The sequence below is a fragment of the Daphnia carinata genome, chromosome 1, assembly GCF_022539665.2.
Source record: "Daphnia carinata strain CSIRO-1 chromosome 1, CSIRO_AGI_Dcar_HiC_V3, whole genome shotgun sequence".
Taxonomy (NCBI): domain Eukaryota; kingdom Metazoa; phylum Arthropoda; class Branchiopoda; order Diplostraca; family Daphniidae; genus Daphnia; species Daphnia carinata.
Window position 1 is genome coordinate 7,741,672 of NC_081331.1, and position 25,375 is coordinate 7,767,046.

Genomic DNA, 25,375 nt, shown 5'->3' on the forward strand with positions numbered 1-25,375 from the left:
GATGTAATCCAATATTCGCATTCTCCATGGGCTCCACCCGTGGTTTTAGTAGAAAAGAAGTGTGGAGAAGTAAGATTTTGTGTAGATTATAGAAAATTAAATAGTATTACGAAAAAAGATTTATTCCCTATGCCTAGAATAGACGAAACATTAGACAAATTATATGGGAAGAAATTTTTCACAACTCTTGATTTAGCTTCAGGCTTTTGGCAAATTCAGATTGATGATCCAGCTATTGAGTAAACAGCGTTTGTGGTAGAAAACAACCTCTACGAATTTAAACGTATGGCATTTGGATTGTGCAATGCACCTGCCACATTCCAACGGCTAATGAATTACGTACTGAAAGACGTTTTGGGAAGTAAAGCATTAGTTTATTTGGATGATGTTATAATCTTTTCCGACACTTTCGAAGATCATTTACGTGATATTCGAGAAATTTTTGAATTATTACGGGATGCCAATCTGAAATTGAAACTCAAGAAATGCCAGTTTATTAAACTCTCAGTAAATTATCTAGGTCACGTAATATCGACCGATGTTATTAAGCCTGATCCGAGCAAAATTGATAAAATAGTCAATTATAAAACACCGACTTCAGTCCTGAAGTCAGATCATTTCTCGGATTAGCTGGATACTACAGAAGATTTATTAAGGATTTTGGATCGATTGCCAAACCGTTAACTCGTTTGACTCATAAAGATCTTAGCAGGAAGCCTTTTAGTTGGGGACCCGAGGAACAAGTTGTTTTCGAGAAATTGCGCAATTCTTTAGTAACGCCACCAGTTCTTGCTTACCCCAATTTCAATGAAAAATTTATCCTTTTCACCGATGCCTGCGATTACGGCATTGGAGCAGTGCTATCCCAAATTCAAAATGGCCAGGAACACCCCATAGCCTACTCCAGTAGACAGTTAACAAAAGCAGAATCGAATTATAGTACGATAGAGAAGGAAGCCTTAGCAGTCGTAAATGCCATCAAGCATTTTAGGCATTATCTATTGGATAAACCTTTTGAAATTATCAGTGACCACCGTCCTTTGCAATGGCTTAAAGAACAAAAAGATAATAATGGTAGATTAGGAAGATGGGCTATACTATTGGCCGCAACGAATTATGAATTAAAATATAGGCCGGGACGTGTTCATCAAAACGCAGATTGCCTGTCACGCTTAAAAGTAGCTAGTATACAAGCAAGTAGGAATATTACCTTAATTTGTGAGAAACAATTGGAAGACAACCTTTGCATAGCCATTCGTAATTATTTGGATAACGGAGAACTTGAGGAATCTATTCTTCAATCTAAACCAGATTGGGTTAAAGAAATTGATTATTTTGAAGTTATTGATGGTACACTTTACTGGCATGTGCTGCCATCTGCCGGTAGCAAAAGAAACGAAACCAACCATCAGTTAGTCTTGCCTGCATCGTTACGCCATCTAGTGCTCAAAGAAATACATGACGCACCGATGGGCGGACATTTAGCTTTTTATAAAACCTATTTGAAAATAAAGAATCATTATTGGCCAAATATGAGAAAGGAAATTAAAGAATACTGCCAGGCTTGTGAGGTGTGCACCGCCAACACTTCTTCAACATATAGGGCGTTGTTGCATCCTCATGAAATAGCAAAAGCTCCTTTCCAAGTCATTGGGATGGACTTTTTGGGCCCAATTACGCCAATTTCACCTAATGGAAATAGTTATATTTTAGTCATTACCGATTATTTTAGCCGGTGGGTAGAAGCTGTTGCGTTAAGGGATCAAACAGAACAGACGACAGCAAAATGTGTATATAAGACAATTATAGTTAGACGTGGTATGCCTAAAGCTATTCCTTCTGATCGTGGAACCAATTTCACGTCGAAGCTATTCCGTTATTTCTGTAAAAAATTACAAATTGATCAAAAATTAACAACTGCTTACAATCCAGCTAGCAACGGAGAGACTGAAAGATTTAATCGAACATTAACAACAATGTTGAGAAAGGAATTAAAAGATGGTGAACATGAGAACTGGGAAGATATGCTGGATGATGTTTTATTTGCTTACCGTAGTTCTGTCCATTCTTCGACATGTGAAACCCCGTATTATTTACTGCACGGTAGAACTCCCAATATACCTATTAATGAATTCCTTAACGCTTCCCCAAAAACATTTACCTCCGCATCGGATTACGTAGGTAATTTGACTGAAGGCTTGCGTTACAGTTTCCAGCGCGTCCGTGAGGAGAGCAAAAAAGCAAGGAAACGTCAGAGGGAACAATATAATAAAAGAGCAAATGTAAAACAGTATATGGTAGGTGATAGAGTATTATTAGATATTAGGGTAGTTAAAGAGGGCGATAGTAGGAAATTTACCTCTAAATATAAAGGTCCTTATAGAGTTGTAAAAGTTTATTCCAATAATACAGTTGATATTGCTGATAATTCATACATCTGTCAACGAACTCACGTTAACCGTCTAGAACCCCTGTACGAAACAATGTTATGGAAAGACGAACATTGTCCCCCTATCGAGACGCCTCCGAAGTTCGAGAATCGATTTCGTAAGTCGATTTCCACCCAAACAATGGAAACTGTGGAAAATATGGAGCTAACAACAAGCGAATCGGAAAACGTGGATGTGGAAGTAAGTCCACTAGAAATTGTGGATGCGGAAAATGCGGAATTGGAATCCGCAGAATTGGAAATGGCAGAAGAGAAAATGGACGCCAACGCTAACAGTAAACAACCATTATGCCTCAACGACAAAATTCAAGATATACATGATTCGGTTGACGATAACTCAATCGAAGCTGACATATTGTTGAACCGTCATAATCCAACACCGATTCCCGAAAACAATGTAGTTACCATCAATTTGGAATCTGAGGGCCGACAGGTGGCGCCAGCCATCGATCAGCCGGAAGAATTGCCACCCCAAAATGCTACCGGACGCCCGCAAAGAAATCGAAGACTACCAATGCGTTATAGAAATTAGAAGCGTTTTTCCGAAACAAAGTCAACGATCACATAACGAACGACGTGTATTTAACAGCAAGAAATTTCAAAGGGACTTCACAACGTTTTTGACACTTGTTGAGTCGAGTTCACCAAAATCGCGCTCCAAATTTAAACTTCCGTGAAGATGGACCCGTGCGCCAACTCAACCAATCAGCAAACCCAGGCAGCTTCCGAGTGGCTAAGTGCCGAAGAGCAAGCCGGAAAAGCGATGGCACCATCCCAATCTACGACGATTGGACTCCCGTTCCGGAAAAACCTACCAACATCGTTAGCCAGACGCCTCAGTCCCCGGAGCTCGACGACATGGAGTCATGGGACATGGAACGTCAACGCTACGAGCGCCGCATCGAGGAACGTACGGCCGCGCTCACCCGTCAATTAAATGCCGATCTTTACGCCGAAGATTGGGGAGGAGCAGTCACCACCCTCAAGCAAATTCTGGACTTGGATCCAGGAAAGCGCCACCCCCCTCTTTTCAACTGGTCGCCGGACCAGTGGGGCACTGGTCGTAAAAGGCAGAGGTGCGACCCTATCACCATCCAAAACTAAGACAACGGAAAACGAAAAGATCAGGACCACCAACAAGACATTTTTTTTCTCTTTCCCCTTATTTACTCTCACCCCAGTAGAAACATGTGTTTATTCCCCATAGAATAGGACTCTCACAAATTTTGTTTCCCTCTTCTCATTATATTCTCTACTCAAACATAAATAGAATAAACACAATAGGATGCATAGAAACTCCGCCGACCTTTCATTATATTACTATTTAAGACGAAATTTGAGATATAGGGACGCTATGAAACAGGCGAATGAAAAAAAGGGGAAATATAAGATAGACACCTGCTGAACAATCAAGTGGCACCTCGAGGGACTTAGTGTTGAACTCGAATTTTTAACAAAAAACAAAAGAAAGGAAGCTGGAAACTACAAGTGGAAGGCTTGATTATATAAGTCAATACGTCTCGAACGTCGGGACCACACTCGCAACTCGTCAACGCTACAGACCAGGAGCTAAAGAGTGAAGCCGACCCACAATCGATCTAAAATGGCTGCGAACAACTTCCGTCGGCCACAGATACCCCAGATCGAACGCGTTCGCCGCAATCCTAAAACCGGGGACAACATAGTAGTACAAGAAGCTAACAGCACCACTTCGACAAAAGAAGACGTCGACCGGGCCGTAAGCGCAGCCTGCGGAAGAAACTCCATCGACAATCAACGACCGTTCCGAAGGCGGCTGATGGATATGGAACACCATCTCCAGAACCGCTGGAGAGTAGCCCGGCTCACAAAATCTCGGACGGAGAAACTCGTCCAGCTAATCGAACAACAGGTCTGGCAGAGGGCCACAGAAGTCTTCGAAGCAATTCTCGATTTGGACCCTGCAAATCGCCGCCCATCATCGCAAGAAGAAAATTGAGAAAAAAAAAGGAAACCTTTGCATTTATACTCGATTCATTCTCTCATGCCTGTTTGTATCCGTTCTTGCCCTCAATAAATAAATCAGACAAAAAAACTAGTTACTTGCCCATGTTCATATATATCTCTATATATGAACTAACCCACTAGCTAGAGTCAGGCAAAAGAAAGAGAAGGGATAAGAGTAACAGAAAGAGAGAAAACTCTTATAAGCCGATACAAAAAAAACAAACATATACTTAAACTTAGAATAGAAAAATAACAAAGTAACTTCCCGCGTTAGCGCTATGCCCTACTTTTCAGTAAATTGTCTAAGTCCAAGTTGTTTGTCCTTTCCCTTTTTGCCGCAATATTCCCTTCCTGACGTAGGTTTTCTTGAAATTCTTTAACACAGTCTTTTCCCTATTTTCCTTCTCTCTTGGGTCCCTCTAATATATATATACAAGAAAAACATTAGTCCATATACCCCATAAGCCTACGAATATTTCACTAAGAAATTTACGCCTATTTTACCCCAACCTCTTGTGTCTGCGACAAATGTCCCTTGTCTCGCACAAGCCGCTTTTTCTTTCTTCCCCAGATGTTCGTTCCCCTTTTTAGCGTTATTTTGTTTCTTTCCCCATACCATTTCTCATGTGTTGGACTTAGAAGATAAAAACCTAAATTTCACGTCGTTTATTTTTGATAATAGATAACGAATGTAACATTTTGCGTAATTTAGCACCCTTCTTGATGGGTGAGTTATCTAGTTCTACTGAGAATTCGAACCTCAGACCCCAAGCATCACAGATGAGCACTCTGTCATTGAGCTATTAGCACCTGTGTTACGCCTTGCGTTGAGCTTAGGAAAAATGCACCCTTCAAGCCCACCAAGCGCGCCCTTTCCCTTCACCTTGCTCGTGTTTCACTAGCCTTTTACCCTATCTGTATACGTCCTTTGTTTAACTAATTGAACGTGGTCCCTATGTGCCTTTCCGTCTTTAAATTGTAAACTGCATCTTTTATCCTCCTGTTTAAACGATTCATTATTTTCGAGAATTTTCTTCGGCATCATTGAGATTGTCTTTTCCTCTTCCTAATGACACCAGTTATGACATAAACATATTCCCCTGTATACCCGATAAAACGCGTTTTTCTATGCCTTATATGCGCATTTTTACTCGCTCGCGACCATCGGCAACTGTTTAAAGGCCGACGGGAGAGCGTTGACCTTTTTCGATTGCCGTCATATATACTTTCCGCTTTTGCTTTTTATTTTACCTTCTCTTTTATATTACTCCCCTAGTTTTAAGAAACCCACGTGATGATGTGTGATGCTTTTATCTATACCTTCCTCTGTTTGATATTGACTGTAATGTTTACTATATGTTGCCCTCTATAGAAAATGTCGCTGATTCCATTCATACTGTTGCTATGCCTTTACGGGTTACACCCACAGGCATTTCAAACAACCGTATACGACTGTTCCGAACCATTAAAGACGGGAATACTCCAATTCTCCGATGATAATTGTCAAGCAATTGCGCCCGATAATAAGGCCGTGAAGGTGAAATATGCGATTTATAGCGAAGAACGTGCCGCGGCTAAATTTCCCGGATATATTTGCGCAAGATGGAAGAATATACGGCGCATCACCATGAACTTTTTCGGTCAACTAGTGGTAGTGCCGGATAAAATTTCGATTGACACCCGCCGAGTGTAACGAAATGATTAACCATAAACGTTGTGACGAAAATCGGATGACTTTTTCTTACGATAAATTTGTATTTGATCGCGAACCTGACATTTTCGGATATTGGTTACAAACAATTGATTCTGAAATTATAAACTGCGTTCTGGAGAAAGTGCTACTTTTTCAGCAACACGAAGACGCCGATTTTACAACTCCGATCGGAACAGCTTCCGCCACGACTGGAAATTTATCACACAATCACTTAACACCGATTTGGGATAAAACCTATACACAGAAGACTAAACCGAAAACCCGACTAGTGGAAGATGGAATGGGTACACTGGTCCGTCTACCGGGTGACGAAATAATTTTCAGGCTCCAAGATGACGCCCAACAACTTGATTTTCATTTGACGCCTATACAACGCTGTGCCTCCCTAGAAAACGAATGCACCAATAAAACTTCGTCGTTTGAGATCATCGGCCAATCAAAACTCACCGTTTCGACGGCGGCCATCATGGAAAATTTAACAGCCACTTTGGAGACCCCAGCGCCATCTACCGACGAAAATCTAAACGTACCCGCGAATATACAATATATTCGAGACCAACTTACCGATCATTAAAATGAATTGGCAAGACAAATTCGACTAATGCAATGTGAGGCTCACCACGCTAAACACGAAAGGGCTGTTACAACTGCTCAATATAACGGATGGTTAGCAGCTTCGCAGTTAAATTTACCACAGTGCACAAAATTACAAGCCTTTGGAAAAACGGTTGTGCTGATTCAATGTAAGGCTTTAAATGTTACATTTGAGACTATACTGACATCTTGCGGACCGCAACCGAAATTTCAAAATTACACTATTAATCTTGACGGATGGGAACTTGTGAAATATTCCCCTTGTTACTGGACTAATGGTTTTGTTAATTTTAACGACAAACCTTATGCCTACCGTAACGAAACCTGGTTACCAATTGAAGCAAACATTGTGTTACCGAAACAGACGCTTGCGCATTCTTTTCGGTATGAAAATGTCGAATTCTTCGACTACGAACATCGAAGCAACCCGGCATATACCGACAATATGCTAAATCATATGAACATTATGGCCGATATAGCCGCCGCGATTAATGAACATCCTCCACCTGAATTTGCCTTACGCCACAAATACAGTGCATCGAATGTCTTACTGACATCGGCTAGTGTCGGAACTTATACATCTTGGTGGGACACCATCACAAATTACTTCTTCATCGGCATATTATGTCTCTTAGTGCTTCTCTTCTTACGCATATGTTACGCCTGCGGTCTTTTTACACTCATCTGGGCTGTATGCTGTCGCCCTTCCGATCATCCAAGACCTGTGGCTCGCGAATCGATTCCGATTCATCAACTCTGATTACGGGACGTAATCTCACGCCGCCGGGAGTGATGTAACGAAGCCGAACATATTACTTTAACTTTTTCTCGCTTTTGCTTCAGTAATAAACGCAAGTCTGGACATAGCAATTGCAACACTATATACGCAGTGCAGCTGACCCAAATGAACACCTGCAGCTGACTCACGCAGACGATACGCCCTCAACATCACGCCACATCAAACGGCATCGTTTAATTGGCTGCCGCGTGAATGCACAAGCTCCGCCCAATCACGCCACTTTTGCAGTATGCAAAGTTTCGTGATAAACCTAGCAGTTGACGGAAATCAGACAAGTAGTTGCAGCCGTGCCAAATAGTCGTCTTAAGTCAATCTTCCCCGCCTTATTGAGTAGTATTGTGCCTTGCTTAATGTTTCCTTGCCTAAACTTTGAGTTAGAATTCGTTCTTGTCCCGAGCTATCCCGGACATTGATTGTCAGATTCTTACGAATCTGAACTCTTGTTGTGTATCGCTCGTGTGGAAGCTGAAATCCAAGTCCGCCTTGTGTCGTTTTCTTACATTCTTTCACTCGTGAGTTCACGGTAAGACCCCCTGTCTATTTGTTCTTTCTTTTAACTGTTTTCCCGAATGTTTCTTATCTTTTGTTCTCTTACCTTTTTAATTCTTATGTCTTAGCTTACAATAAACACATACGTCATTGTGGGTAAAACGCCTCGAGTTCAATTTACATTTATTGTCTTAATCCGTAAAGTCCATCTTCCCATATGGGAAGATGCTATACACATTACATCTGAAACTTTTTACTCATAATTATCATTCCTTCACTTATTATCATATTATCTATGATGCTTATTACAACTCTAACATTTTTTCTTATGAAATATTGATACATTTTGGCTGTAAAATATTATTTTACTGGCGTTGATATTTACTTATTCATCTAACATATTCTTTCTGAAAATTATTTTATTCGTATGAGTCATTAATGAACATTTTTACTTATGAAACGTTGTTCTTATTTTAATATTCAGCACCAAGCACAAGTTGTTATCGTATCACCGTAAGAATTCATTGAACACAAATCCTTAAATTTTTTTGAATGGGCGCCCGGCAAAAGCAGCAAAAAGGGCCGACACGGTTGCGCATGTTGCACAGAGGGTGTGTCCACACGAAATAAAAGCAGTATCTATGGTGTTGATTAGGCACACACCACAAAGATTATGTGCAGCAGTGTAAGCAGCAGTGTCTGCGGGAGCATCAGCGTCAGCAAAAGCAGCATCGTCACCGGAAGCAGCAGCGTCAGCGAGAGCAGCGTCAGCGGGATCAACCACCTCTACGGGGACAGCAAATTCTATCGGAGCAGCAGGTACCATGATGATGTTTTGAGATTCCCCGTGGCGTCGTCTTTGACGTATAGGAAACGCTGGAGCGTCCTCACCAGGCCTAAGATGGCGTGGCATTTGGTGATTTCGGATATGTCTTGGCAAAAATGCAGATTGGTTATGCACGATGACAACTGGATCGTGAACGATAACTTGAAACCCATCGAAGATTCTTTCTTGTGACAACAAAGCTAGAGCGATCAGCATCTTAACTAGTCGATGGATAATCCCCCTAGCAACATAAGCAACAGCAAGTCCTTCTTGGCAGGCTCTTCGGTAGATGGCTTGAGCGAGAGAGACAGAAAAATTATTTCACAATTAATATTCAATCATAAAGTATGCAACATTAGGCACCATTATTCCGTCATGCAATTTAATAATGACTGTGCTACTTAGACAAGAATAGTAGAACCAACATCCATGACTTTTTCCTGTTGGAAGTGCACTTTCCATGGCTACGAGAATAGCCTCTTCGTAGTCGGAAGTCACCACTTTAACTGCAAATCCGCCTGCGGGAAACTCCGTCTCAACCACCTCTAAAACCCTCCGCATTATGCAATTGTAGAGCTGTACGGTGTTCTCTGTCATCAGAACATACGCAATCGGGAACGACTGTAAGATGGCAAATTTTCAAGTATTCGTAAATTTATATGTAATTGTTGAATACAATGTTTACTTTTTCTTTAAACATGATATGGGCCGTAAATAGAAATATCGCTGATAGAACAAGGGAGGCATGGAACATACATACGCTGAAGTCCATTACGTTGTTCACTAGCGAGATTGATACACTCGTTCGCGACTGCTATTCTTCTGATTTCGTCCGTTTCGTTTTCGTGGTTGTGCTCGCTTAGGGTAATGATAGCTTTTGAAGGGCAGGACAAGCAAGTCTTCTGTGGAATGTAGGCGGCCGATGACTAACAAAATCCGTTAAGCGCCAAGCGGCAGACGGAAACAAGGTGATTCCGTTTACTTGTAAGCGGCAAAGTTCATATCAGAATTTTAGTGACAGAGGTAGCAGCGTCTTGGTCTATAACACTGATTATGTTCAACATAGTTTTGCTGATCGGGCTCAAATTTTCATGGCACTTAAGACACAAGGATACCGAATCATTTCAGAAGTACGCTGATGTCTCTTTTAGCAAGCGCGGCGGTGATATTCCGCCGATGCGTTACGGTAAGGTCAGTTACGGTTTAGCCAAACAACAGGGTAATAGAAAAGATTTACCACTTTGTTAGATGAATGCACAATTATAAGACATGTACTCTTTTGGGCGAGTTACATAAAGGACTCCAGGGTTTCCGACTTTTGGTTGCAGGTTTCCGACACTTGGGCATCTGGAGCCCGACGTTTGAACTACTGGTCCCCGACGTTTGGGCTCACCAATAAATTGTTGCTGAACCCAATGAGCGCTACATTTTCCGACAAGAGGACTCCCGTGCCATCGACATTAGGACCTTTTTTTTACTTGATGGTTGGGACTGTAAACGTCAAACGGACTCGCATGTAAACCTCAAACGAATTCCCGATCTACCGACAATGGACTCTCGATACAGGTAAACATTTATTTCTTTTATTTCTTACACCTATAGTATTGTCAAGTAGGTAGGTATTTAATTAATGTAATTACTATAGTGATGTTTTTCTATGATATATCGTTTTATGAATTGTAATATTTGTATTATAGCAAAAAAGTATTAACATCGGGGGTGAAAACAATGACGATCTTGGTGTGGCCGGCAACGGTGGTCGGAACCAAACAGCCGTAACAGCGTCGCTGGGCAAAGAGGAGCTCCAATCGATCCTGATTTGTGAGGAGCATAAAGTCCTCACATTCGGAAATCTTTGTTTTGCATGGGGTTGCTCCCGAGACGTGCGACTTCAGGAAGCACATGATGTTTGCGGTGTCCAGCGGCACGATAAACGTGGGACGATCTGGGGTGGCAATCGACGTGGGTACCTGAGTGTCGGCCGCCTTTTCTCGATCCTTACGAAGTAGAGACCCGATGTACCCACTCATCAGGGTCTCTCGTTCGGTCTTGAAGTGGAAGTGCACGTTTACAAGGTCTTGCTACATTCTTTGTCGAGACGGAGGATTGCCCGTTGATACATGTATCTTGCCACCTTGTCGGTGGCTTCCTTTTTAGCTCGCACAATGTCCCCGATCATTTCCTTGATGCTGGCCGCACATTGCTCCTCACGCTCCCGACTCACTTTTAACTTTTCTTTACGGATGCTTGATGATTTCATGAGCGGATTTTCTGCCGTAGCCATAATACATAGTTTAGGCACAGGACGAATACATGGTCTTGGATGGTTACTGAGCTTCACTTTTACTACTCGAACAACATTGTCAGTAGGGCTGGGAATAACTTCAAGCGCATTGCCAAACGGCCACTGCCCACGCAAGGTATTTGGTTCAATTACAAGCACCAGATCTCGCACGGTGATGTTAGGCCCATTTTCTTGCCATTTTCTTCTTTCTGTTAAGTGGGGAATGTATTCACGTAGCCATCTATTCCAAAAATGTTGGAGGATGGCTTGGCTTTGCAGAACCTGCTTGGTAGTAACGTTCATATTTTCCACTTCGGCCAGCTGGAGAGGCAAGTACGGCTGAGCTCCACCGTATAGGAAGTGATTGGGCGTTAAGGAATCCGGGTCTTCTAGATCAATACTTGCGGTATATATATCAATAGGTGCGTTAACGGCCGGACATTTAACAGAGCAGCCACTTCGACAACGAAGGTTCGTAATGGTAGCCGGTGAAATAGGACTGAAACGAAATAGGACTGGAGAAATATGACTGAAAATTTCCAGTCCTATTTCTACCGGAGAAATAGGACTGGGAGAAATAGGACTGACTTTTAAAAACTTTTAGGACAGTCCTATTTCTCCATGGCATCAGTCCTATTTCTCCTCGGCATCAGTCCTATTTCTCCTTAGAAATAGTTCTATTTCATCTACCTTGTTCCAAGAGGAACGATGAGCCTCCAATCCGGTGGGCAATGTATTACGTAAGAGCGGCGGCTTATATCCGTTTCCCTTTTTAAAAAACCGATGGTGTTAACTCATTAGATAAATGGTTCACAAAACTTTTTTTTCTTATCCTATTTTAATTTAAATTACAGGGGAACATGAACTATATTGTATTTAATAGAGTTCATTTAACAAACTACTATTAGACATACTACAGAAATATTTATTACTTATATCGCACATTATGTGGTCATAACCAACTTTTCCAATTGAACTAATGTTTTACTATTTCATACATCTTTCGTTATATACAGCTCTTACATATTCTGATTTTGCTCTAATAATATTTTATTAAATGAACTCCATTAGATTCAAAATAATTCATGTTCCCTGTTGGAGGCTCATCGTTCCCCTTGGAACAAGGTAAATGAAATAGATTTATTTCTTAGGAGAAATAGGACTGATGCCGAGGAGAAATAGGACTGTCCTAAAAGTTTTTAAAAGTCAGTCCTATTTCTCCCAGTCCCATTTCTCCGGTATAAATAGGACTGGAAATTTTCAGTCCTATTTTTCCAGTCCTATTTCGTTTCAGTCCTATTTCACCGCCAATCTTCGTAATACTTGGTCCTTGACTAGGCAATTACCTAAGCTGGTTTTCATTGCCCGCTTGCAAAACTGTACGATTCTTTCCCAAACACCACCAAAGTAAGGTCCATGGGGTTGAGAAAACTGCCACGCCATTTGTTGGGAAGCCATTACCGTTTGAAGTTCTTCGTATTTAATGACAAGTTCTTCTAGGGCTTGTGGAAGCTTCTGCTCTGTGGCAACAAAGTTTGTTCCGTTGTCACTATAAACCACTTTCGGCTTCCCTAGCAGGCTGGTAAAGCGGGAGAAACAGAGCAGAAACTCCTCCAACTAAGTCCGTCGGCTACTTCCAGGTAAGCTAAGTCCAGGTAGCTAAGTCCGTTGTGCTGGTAGTTAAGCCATCAACGGAGGGCTAGTCTTCGCCGACTTGCGAATGCAAGGCGAGCAGTTGTGGATTACAGATTTTACCACCTTGCGACCAGAAAAGTATCCAATAACGTGAACGTAGGTCAGTCAACAATCTCTCGGTCTTGACGTGCAGATTTCTAATGTGATGATCCCAAATGATCCTTCGTGTTAAAAGTTGAGTAGCTGGCAGGAGTATGGGGTGTTTAGTTGCGTAATCTATTGGCGCGTAAAGTATACGTCCACCTACTCGCAAGTGCCCAACTTCATTCAGGAAGGGCTTGAAGATGCGAAGTTTGCATCTGAGTGGCAATTCCAGATTCTTGCGAAGGGCGAAGAGTTTTTCAGCAAAGGCCAATTCCTGTGCACGTTTGATGCATATTACCAGAGACGTCACCATTTCTTCTGCCTTTAGCTCTCCGACCATTAGCTTATCGCAACGTAATTTCGCCCGAGCGTTTGTAGTAAACCTTTTACTCCAAGCTAGAACTCGTTGGAGTTTCAACAGACTGGAATAACGGGTGACACATCGATCGATGACGTGGTTTTCATCTTCCGTTTTTACTGCCAAGATACGAATCAGGTTTACATACCGTTCTTCTGGCTCCGTAATTTCTTCCCGAGTGTACCATTACGAGGGGTCCAGATTCAGAAACGGAGGTCCTTTGTGAAAGTTAATCAACTCTTTGACATCCTTTCGGTCGATGCCCCAACTGCAGAAGCCCGCTGGGTTTGAGTCTCCAGTAACATGACGCCATTGTCGACGGCCCGTGTTCCGGTGTATCTTGCCGATACGATTGTTGACGAAGACTTCAAATCGGCAGGTTTTCGAATGGATACACCGCAGCACCGTTTGTGAGTCCGTGTAGAAGGTTACTTGACGCAAGTCAATTCCCAGTTCACGACAAATCGTGGCGATGTTGAAACCTTCTACTGCAGCTTGTAGCTCTAAACGTGGAATAGTGAGACTTTTTACCAGTGTAACGTGTGATTTTGACATAACAAACGACACGTTAATCGACTGATACGGTGCGGAATACGGTACGGAAGTAAGCTACTGCTCCGTTACCTTTGGAGCTTGCATCTGTAAAGACGTGGAGGTGCTGATGGGTCCAAATCCGCGTTGGAATGGGAAACATCTCGGAATCGAAAGAGATTCCAAGATGGTCGTACCAGTAATAAAAACGTTGACCCAATGCAACTGGTAACGCGTCGTCCCAACCAATCCGTTTCTCGTCTGTCCAGATGTCTTGGAGAAAACACTTCATGAGGAAGATAACAGGTGCTACGAGTCCGAGAGGGTCGTAGACACTAGAGATGATGCTTAGGAAGGCTCTCTTGATGAGGGTCTCGTCGTTCGATGGCTTTCGTATCTTAAAAGTCACCATATCTCTCTCGCTATCCCACATTACCCCGAGCGTTCTTTCAACGGTGAATATTTCCAAGTCTAGTTCCAAAGTTGGTGAAGCGATGCCGAATTCTTGTAGCGCTGCTATCACCGTCCTCGATGACGACGTTCATTTTGTTAAGTTGAACCCGCCTAACTGAAGAAGGGATTTCATTTGGCGGAACCGTTTGGCTGCTTCACCTTCAGAGTCGAGGTAATTGTCGACGTAGAAATTCAGTCGAACACTATCAGTTACTTCTGGAAACTGGTCGCGATGGTCGTCGGAGATGATATTGCACCAAATACAGTCATCTGGTACATTAACGGGGCTGAAATACTGCCAGGCGTTCGGTATATAAATCGGAAAACTGCCTGGTCTTCTTCGGGAAGTTTCACTTGATGAAAGATTTTTTTGGATATCCGCTGCGACTGGTACACGGTTGCAGTGAAAGCGGATGAGAACACCGAGCAAGCTAACAAGAAGGTTGGGTCCCCAAAGCAAGTTCTGGTTTATCGATGTGCCACCAAACTCAACAGCCCCATCGAAAATATCTCGAACTTTAGTTGATGAGCTGGATGTCACGACCCCGTGGTGCGGTAGGTTCCACGTCTTGTTCGTCCCCTTCGTGCTTCTTGAGTCGTGAGGAGTCAGGCATGTTTCAAACCGATGTACTCCTTGACCACTGCATCCTACTTTCGAGCAAACTCCGCGTCTCGATGAAAACGTCTTTCGAGAGCGTAGAGCCTCTTCAATGCAGACGACCGATTGTTCTTGGGCGATGGACCCAGTTGTTACAGCCGGTGGCTTAATGGAAGCTACATGATCATGGGCCTCTGCGACGTCGATTCCTATCAGCACGGTCACGTCCTCCTGTTGAACTATCGGGGCGTCAATACCACGTAGGTGTATTCATGACCCCAACTGTCGAGGGGTCGATCGGGGAATTAGGCGTCACGTCAAATTTCGACCAAGCATTCAAATTTTCGACGGCGTAAGCGTACTTGACTTCAAACTGGCTTTTACCATCACGAGTTGTTAGAGGTAAGTTTACTACGGAAACCGCAACACTAGACGTGGCTACTTCATACGAGACAACGTTGATGCGTTTAGATTTCCCAAAGAGTCCCAACTTCTTTACTACGTCGGTCCAATCAGCGTTATGTCGCTCCCGGTATCCAGGAAACCGAGTGTCGACCAACTGGTACGATCTTAAAACGTACACGTCGTTTTATGGTTTCCAAATGGGTCAAGGTCTCAAGGAATGCTGTCGATGTTGTCGCTAATGGAGCAGGTTGATCCGCTAGCTTCCTCAATGGGATGAATTCCCAGCAATAATACAGCTGATATCCCTGGGACATTTCTTGCGTTCGTGTTTTCCCGTAAGACATAACAAACATCTTCCGGACTTGAATACTTTCTCAACTCTTTTCGTGGGCGTGAGCGACCTGAAAACGGTACTGGTTGAAAGATTGTGGACCTGCCGTTACATACAAGGCATTTCCACCGCTCCGTCTTCTCGGCTTGTATCTTCCCCGATGTCGTTCGGCTCCTTGGAGCATGGTTGCTGAAGATGGCGACGCCCATAATCTGGAACCTTCCATCGTTGATACGTGTACAATGGTCGACGTGTGTGGGACGCTGGGGCTCTTAACATGCTTCCTTTCGTCGAACTTGACACCTTTGGACGTCGACGTGAGTAAAGACTCGAATACATTTTTCCCATGCTGTTTGCTTATGGATTTCAACGTTAACCAGTCGTCTACGTCTAGAACATTCAATTCTATGCCTGCTTCTTTTCGTTTTTCGTTCCACTTATCCTTGAGGTGAGGCGTCAATTTTGCTTCAGGGGCTATCAACGTGGTGCGGCTGTAAAGCTCGTTGGTGTATTTCGATTTGTATTTCATTTACTGCTCCGCGAAGACGGTTTGCACAAGTCTTGAGGCTGGCAGCATCTAGACTAGTATCTCTTGTTAGAATTCAAGAGTATTCAGTTAGCTAGAGGCTTCTGTGTTATCACAGGCTTCTGTGTTGTCACAGGCTTCTGCATTGACTACAGGTAATTCTATCGTTAAATAATAACTGTGCAAACATTTAATTATAATATATATATAGATATATGTTAATACCTTGAAAAGAAAAGGTTGTAGGGGATATCAATCAACATGGTTTATTTCAGCAGACGACAGAATAGAGAGAGAACAATATAGCAAAAGAAAGCCTGCCACCATGGAGTAGCAGATAGCACCCTCTAACGCGATTCTTGTATAAGTGTTCTAACACTAACATAGGAGTGTTAATCAACGCCATCTATTTGTCAATTATTTATGTTTGGTGAAACTCCAACATCTCTGCCAATTGTATGATTCTGTTCGAGCAGCCTATCCAACTTGGGATTTATAATTTAGCAACTCGTTCGAAAGTCCAAAGAGAAAGTTTGAAAGTTTTTCGTATATTATTATTAGCAGGAGTGTATTGTACAATATGCTAGTTCTGGTATAAATTATGTAAGAAGGTTGAAAAGAATGTTGAACCTCTCCTCGAGCGATTCGCCGCTCAACAACCAAAAGTGATAAAAACCCCCCATTATCTGCCTTGTGAATTTCGCTTTGTTTTAATATAAATGCCGTTTATGATGTTAAAATCTGTAGCTGATATTGTTTTAGTTTTCTGAGAGCTGCTTCGACTGTACCTTTACTGTAATACACGGATTACAAGGAACTTTACAATTCATGGTTCCATCAAGACTAACATTTGTTACAAACAGACAGTTTATTATTCACGTCTTACTTTAGTTTAAATTCTCTACATTCTCAGAACGAATCTTCAAAACCACTGACATGGCAACACCAACGAAGTAAGTGAATGTCGTTTGCTCTTCCTGTAAAGGAAACAACTCTAAAAAAGAATACCTTATATCCAAGTATTGTTGACGAACAAGTATTACCCTTACATCACGCAGTACAAGAACCTGACGCAACCAACTCAGACCCTAACCTAAATTGTCTCCGACAAAATTTTTTCGACCACTCGAAAACTCTTGTGGGACTTTAAATGTAAATGAGCCAAGACAGAAAGAAAATAAAACAATACCGAACGGCTTCAACAACAGCAGATATCCAAGATTTGTTAGTCCAGAAACGAGTAAGTAAACGGAAAATGCATTAGGCCTTCACTTGAAGCACTTGACATAAGATTAATAAGAATATCTATACTAGAACTAACGGTTCAACTAACAAATGGCATAAGATCAAAAACTGCTGTAAATACCACAGGGATACTCAAAGATAATGGGGAAGCTCTTGCTGGGGACATTAAAAATCTCAAAAACCCAATCCAACAAGTAAAACATACTGCATGGAAAAGAAAAGAATGTTCATTCGGCCCCATAAATATATTGCTAAAAGAAACAGTACTTGCATAGATTGAACGGGAAAACAGTCATCTAAGTTAAATTTTGAGAAACGAAACTTACGAAAGCAACTAGACAACAAAAAAACTATTCCAAATATTCACTAGCTAGCTCATAGGAACCACTTCAAGAAACTAACAAATTTCTCAAGAAATTTTCACGAAAAAGCCAACATTCTAAGCAGCAACGGAAAACCCGATCCAGAACCTCCTAAGTAGAGAGGACAAAAAACAATGAACAAACTTGAAATTGAAAGAAGGGAGCTCATCTACACAACAATAAGAGAAAATGATGAACTCACAGATGAGCTCACTTTCTACATTTTAAAATATTGAGCCAACCTGTCATTGAATTATCTTATTCCTCGTATGCTTACCTATCTTCATCGTATGTAACTCTTTCCCAAGGATTATACAAAATTTTTCCAAACGGCGAAGTTCCAGGAGGCACACAGACAACATGGAACATGATCAGGAATTAACTTCAATAATCAGAGGACAAGCATATAGCCCAGAAGTAGCTACTGAACAACAATTTACGAAAACCATCGCCCCGCACCATAACAGAAAGGCATGGCCAGATAGGCCGAGTGCACAATGAGAATCAAGCATAACCCTACTGTGGAAGGCAGTTGGGAATGAGGAAAACCAAACAATTGCACCGGAAAATACACGACGTGCACTTTGTTGTTGGATACGACATGGTATAGAAAGATTTATGCACATGGGATTCAGACTAAACGAAACAAGCAATAAAAAGCCCAAAACAATGTAAAAAAACGGCAGTCACGTCACTCCAAACCTTAATGCTGAAGAAACGAAACAACGGTCAAGGGCTTCAACAAAACAAAAATGCTGTGCACCTGTAATTTATATGGGAAAGGAAATGTCCATCATCATCAACAACAAGCCTATTGTGAATCATCAAGACAGTATTACAGAAATCGCCAATATCGAGGAAGAGACTGAAAACAACATTACCTATGAGCCAGAATATGATGAAGAGGATAGTCTTGCAGCGTTTATTAAAAGATACGAACTGAGAATTAGGGAACCAAAATACAACTGCAAGATGAAGACGATTCTAGCGTTTTTTGCCGCTAGAGCAGACACAACCAGACGTCAACCTTCTTGTCTTCATGTGAGATCTCTTGGTTAGTTGTTTGTAAATGTAATCATTTTGACTCGGATTCCCTTTTTTTTTTTTTTGCATTTTCGGATATTCATTACTGCTGGGTCTGAATGTCGGGTTTTCGACGGCACAGAACCATTTTCGGGCTTCGAACCACAATATTACCTTCGGGGCCAAAGGGGCAAGGTTCAACATCCAACCGCAAGGTACCGCATCCGTCTGCGACGAAGACGAGCTGTCCCAAGTTGGAATTTATCCTTGCGGGAGAGGAATCCGCACCAGCAGACATGACCGAGCAAATTGTGCCGTTAAATAGATTCCCTAAGGTCGCAGCGGCTGACGGTGCGGCGGGGTAAATCAGGTGGTCCAAATCGCCGGAATTGTTAACGCACAACAACAACAAAAAACAACGAGGCTATTCAAGCACTTGCTGCCCCTTTACCAGCTGCACAGACGGTCCGTCCATCGACGATCGCTGTCAGCTCCATACAATGCTCTCGGGGGCTGTGGATGAGGATGCACAAGGCTTTGTTGACACGTAGAACGGCTTGCTGGTTAGAGGGGTGGATGGAGGAAAACCACATCATAGTAGCTTTGTCACGTCTCGAGGACACTGCCTCCCAATGGCGCGTGAAAACAGGACATCATCACGCTACCTGTACGCTTTGATCAGACGCTTTGGTAGCTAACGTCGTTTGTAAGCATCCGTTTTTGAAATGGAGTTCCCTCGTAGATGCAAGAATGTAGAAGCCGGAAAAATCTTGGCTGTAATATGCCTTGGACACGCGTCGACGGGGTCGTCGTTAACCCGTCCCACTGCCGGAGGCATACGTTATCAAGGTATTGCTAAGGAGTCTCGCAAAGCAGATTCACGTTGCACGTTGCAGGCCTAACTTCTGCCTTACCGGTAGACTTTATGGCCTTCTTAACTCGACTCCGAGTTGGGTTGACGCCTCCCGTGCCAAGTGTATCCGCCTCAAGACTTACACCGATTTTGAAAACAATAATTCCTGTTTTCACAACCCTTCACCAAATGGCGCTGTTCCAGCAACCCAGAACTTGGCCGTGCTCTTTCGAAACCTGGGAGAAAGCTTAGTCAACCAAATGTCGTCGTCGCTGTCACGACTGACAGTTAATCCAGGTTCTAGCGGTCGGTGTGTGGGTGGTAGTAAATTTATACCGAGAGGTCTGAGGACGATAACTTTTGTGTAGCGTCCATCTGATACCTGAGTGACTGAAAATGATGTGGACGTGATAATCGCGCACGGTGGTGACTGCAGCTTCCTCCCCGGCGGAAAGGATGCTTGATTGTTCTGGATTATTGTTGCAATAAAGAATCCTCGGACATCATCCATTTCCTCTGCCACCTAAAGTTGGCTTCAGGAGAGGCAGACCGCGTTATCATGTTTTTTTCCACTACGATATACGATAGTTCTATCGTATTCCTGGAAGAAGAGGCTCCAGCGTGCCTAACGTTGTAAGACGTCTTTGCTGGTCACTAACCAACACAATGCTTGATAATCGATAACCACTTTCACTTGACACCCCCACACAAAACATTGAAACTTGGTAAGGCACCACACTAATGCAAGACACTCTTTTTCCATAATTTAATAATTTTATTCAATTAAGATATTTCGATTCCCTCGATGCGCTGCGCTAGCACACCTCCAATGCCGTAAACGTACGTGTTTGATAAAATTTACATTTGAAAATCGTAGTTTAAATGAGTTAGCACTGGAGCTGACGCAATCGCCTCATTCAGATATTGAAGCATTTAACACAATCCGTTTCTCAAAGAAAGGAGTTTCTTTCTTAGTTAACGAAGTGAGTGGAAGTGCTATGGCCGCAAACTGCTGGATGTGACGCCGATAATGGGAGGTTAATCCCAGGAAACTTTGCACTTGTTTAACGTTGTTTGTCGTCGAATGACCTACCGCTTTAGATAGAAAATTCTGATGGCCTCCAACTTTTCAGGATCTGGACCTACACCTTCCTTAGTAACAACGTGCTCTAAAAATTTTTAAATATACTCATCAACAATACGCTTTGGCCACTTACGTTTTGGTCCAATTCCAAGGTAATGCAACACTAAATACAATCGTTTCAGATGTTGTTCAAACAAACAAAAAACTTTCACTAGGGCCACGAGAGAAGACCAACGGCTGTCAGATTGCTCGATTATTCCCATGCGCGCCGAGTTCGACATTTCCAAAGAAGTAAATTTAACCCTTACTGACACAAGTTCAAATTTTATTGAAGGCATTTAATAATGTCACTAGAAGCAAACAAAGAATCTCAAAGGTGATAATGACCTTTTCAATGGGGAAGATGAGGAGGATGTTGTGTACATCGAAATCGGAGAGACCTTGGAGCGTCATGTGGCGATAAATTTAAAGAACCAGCTAACATTGAAGGAAGAAACTTTTTATCATTTTCTAATGGAGCAGAGGAAGGTAGAGATAACAGTAATGAATTGGACACAGGCCAATTGACGATATTGGATCTGACCAAGCAATTTACGAAGACAAGGACCTTTTCAGCTTTCCCTTCGTATGCGAAGCACTTGCCACGTACTGAACTTCATCGCCACCACGGAATATGGAAAAAATGCCTAACCATCAATTCGTAAAAATAGCAAAAATAACTTTATTTCAAGTTGCAAAGCATTTGGAACAAAAATCAGCGTAGCTCGCTGACATCGGATCTTTTCAAGTCTAAATTAGACGAACTTCTTGTAATCAACAATGCTACCAGATGGATTTGCTACTATTATGGGTTGGTCACAGCAGAACATTTTTTCGACAAAAAAGATAATGCGCTGATTTTCGACCATTTAAAAATTCCTAAACTGACTGCTGTTGAAAAAAAAGCTCTTAAAAGAATTTGTTCGGGTGATGAAACTCCTTGCACAAGCCCTAGATATATTCCAAAACAAAATGTCAATTGGATGTGTGCTGAAATTGTAACGTTACTGAAAGAAAAGCTGATTGGCATGGAGGAAGACAGAAGCACCGATCATTGTATTCCTCATTTTGCCTGCTTACTGACTAGTATTAGTGCAAGCTTTAATCATCTTTTGTGCAACAACCATTTAAGATTGGCATGTCTATCTAATCCTAATTTCAAACTTTCTTGGGTCCGAGACGAAGAAATCAAGGTAATTTATCAAGCCCTTCTCAAGAACGAGGTTAACGTACGAACTGCTGCCATAGTAGAACAGTCAGTTTTTAATTATTTCTCATTCCTTCTCTAGCCTCTTTGAATAACCATTTTTTCGTACAGGAACGATAATGGATGATAGTTCACCGAGTAAAAAACGATCAAGCCGTAAAACTTTTTTCAGTGCAGTAAAGAAGAGAGCATCGATCGTTAGTTAACGAGGCAGATCATTTTTTAAATGATGGATGTGGATCCGTTAAATCCTCTCATAAGGACTTAGATCGTTTCCAAATCATTACGACAGTTTTTGTGTAAATTTCTACCTAAGAAGTTCTAACCTTGTAGCGTATTGTTATCTATTAGCCTGTTATGTTTTAGATAATTTTTTTCGTATAAAGTAGCGAATTCAACAGCGCATTACCATCCTCCATTGCTTGTGAGCGCCTCTTTAGTACTGCAGGATGCGTCTGTGTACCGAAGCGAATCCATTTGTCCAGTGCCGTCTTTACCCTTAGGCCGGTAAGGCCGGTGCTGGGGGGCCAGGGCAAACGAGGGGCCAAACGTCCAGGGTATTAAAAAAATCAGGCTACGGTTTTAAATCTCAACGCCGCCGCTTCCTATCTGTGGCACGATGGGTAGGGTGGCAAACTGGCTAGGGTGGCATTGGTAGGGTGGCAATGGCTCAAGGCTCAACATTTGACCTTCAACCAGTAACAACGTTTCACAACGTTTGAAGTCTTGGTTCGTGCTTGCCAGTTGCCTCGTTGGTTCTGGCGTGGTTTTACCAACGTAATAATAATGAGTGGGTTAAATTTAAATAAACGAAAATCTGGTGGTGCGCGTCGTAAGGATGCAGTTGAAAAACAAAAAAAAAATGAATATTTGCTAGCTGCTACTCCTAAGTTGATGACTTATTTTAAACCAAGAGAGATTGCTGCTAATGCTGCGGGTGAAAATGCTGGTGAATGTGGTGATGAAGACACGACGAAGTTGAATGAGGCTGAGGGGAAAGATAATAGTGGTGAATGTGCTTCTGATTTGGATTTGGGTGAGGAAGAAATCACGTCGGGGCCGGAAGAACAAAAAGAAAAAAAACCAAAAAGGTTTTCTACTGACCCGTCTGATTGGGATCGTCATAACCACGAACTGGTCGCATTTGTTATTGATACATCAAACCCTCGAAATTTGGATCCTTCTAAATTTGACTTTACAAGTTCCGATAAGCGGGAACCGTCGGGAAAAGTGAGACGAGCCTGTTGAAATATATGATATATATTCCTTCAAACCTATTATAACCCATCTGGCGATGCTGTATTCGTATCCCCTTTTCTTTGCTCTGCTCTCCCCTTATAATTCAGACGAACTGTATGTGTGTTTTACTACTTGGCTTGTCGACCGCATGTGCGGAGTAAAATCTCAAATAAAGAAGTACCAACGAAGTGTCAGCAGTTAAGTAATTTGTTAATTAAACCCAACAGGTTATGGGCCCAGGTTTGACTAAGGTATATCTGATTAAAATAACAAAGCTGCGTATTCAAATCTATTAACCAACACTGAACATCATATTCTTTAACAGAATCAAAGATGGCTTCCGGAAATTTTTCTGCGAAAGATATTTCTCATTGTACTAAGTTTGATGGGAAGAGCTTCAGCTTCTGGAAATCAAGAGTTAGTTTTGTTCTTGAAAGCTACGAACTACTTGATGTTGTAGATGGGTCAGAACTTGAACCTTCACCTATCGCAGCCCTAGCTGACAACTCAAATGCAGCTAGTGTTATACAGCTCGAGTCACAATCATCAAACAATGGAAGAAGCGTGATGTGACTGCTCGCAATCTCATGTTGTCCTCCCTTGATGACAAATGTCAACTGACTGTGATATGTTGTCAGACTGCAAGCCAGATGTGGAATCGATTGAAATCCCAATTTGAACTTACTTCTCGAGAAAACAGCCACATTCTGCTGGAGAGTTTCATGAGCTACAAGTATGAAGCAGGACACAACATGATGAGTCACATCTCTACTATTGAATCACTGGCAAGAAAGTTAAATGACATTACGAAGATCCTCATGTCCCTACCAACAAGCTACAGGTCATTCTTGACCGCATGGAACAACATCTGTGATGAAGATAAGAAAACTCTTAGAATTCTCGAAGTTCGTCTTCTGGCAGAAGAGAACATGGACAAGATGGCCAGCCTAACTGTCAAAGAACAAGACGATGCGGCACTCTGGGCAGCTCACAAGAAGACTAAATGGCAATCTCCATCTGAATCCAAAGGACAACAATCCAACTCAAAGACTGAATCGGGAATTGACAAGAGGCCTCAATGTGACTTCTGCAAAAGGGGGAAATACAGGTCAAATCACCGGGAAGAAAACTGCTGGAGAAAAGAGATGTATGAAAAAGGGAAACGCGATGCAGCAGGAGAAACAGCTCTCGCCGCCAATTCTGTTCGTGCCAAAGAGACTACTCCTAATGTGAATGATGCCAAGCAAGTAAAGATATCTGACGTCGATTATGCTTTTTACTCAACCATTTTTGATCGGAACAACAAGCACTGGTATGCTGATTCCGGCGCCACTCAGCATATGACGGATCAGAGATCAGCCTTTGTAACGTTTGAACCAATTCAACCTGGAACACGTGCCATCAGAGGCATTGGGAAGGATAACTTACCAGTGTTCGCGCTTGGTGTTGGAGATATAAAAATCAGAACAAGAGTCGGCGGTGTCTGGAACGAAGGCGTAATCCATGCTGCACTATTTGCTCCAAACCTAGGAGGAAGTCTTTTCTCCCTTTCAGCAGCCCCCGAACGTGGAATTAAAGCTATTTTTGAAAAAGAGCACGTGATCTTTATGAAAAAGGAAAAGATTGTTGCAACTGCATCCCGCGTTAGTCAGAGGCTGTACCTCATGGACATGGAGACGGTTACACAAAAACTCGAAGACGGTGCCCTTCTTGCACGAGAAGCCTCGCTTCAAGTATGGCATGAGCGCCTGGGACATGTCAGTCACAAAACGATCAAGAAAATGTTTAAATCGAATCTAGCGGACGGCCTACTCATCGACAAGAGTTCTAATGTTCCATCACCATGTGAGGGTTGCATCATGGGAAAACAACATCGCCTTCCCTTCCCAACTGTTGGAAGAACCAGAGCCTCCAGAATTGGAGAGTTGGTTCACAGCGACGTGTGTGGGCCAATGAAAACATCATCGCTTGCTGGATCTTTCTATTTTGTTACGTTCCGCGATGACTTCACTGGATATGGTGTGGTCAACTTCATGAAAAAGAAATCAGAAACCTTCTGTCATCTGAAGACCTATGCAGCCAAATTAGAAAACGAGACGGGACATTCCATTACCACGCTTCGATCGGATAATGGCGGCGAGTATCTAAGTAATGAATCTAAAGCATGGTTGAAAACAAAAGGTATCCGCCATGAGAGCAGC

General features: G+C 42.3%; 1 protein-coding gene across 1 annotated transcript in view; it reads left to right on the forward strand.

Moving 5' to 3' along the window:
- The first annotated feature begins 739 nt into the window (after positions 1–739).
- Positions 740–25,375, forward strand: part of LOC130691313 (cohesin subunit SA-1-like) — a 42,079-nt gene continuing 17,443 nt past the window's right edge. The window contains exon 1 of the mRNA XM_057514237.1: positions 740–743. The gene's annotated coding sequence lies outside the window, so the exon portion shown is untranslated. The remainder of the gene's footprint in view (positions 744–25,375) is intronic.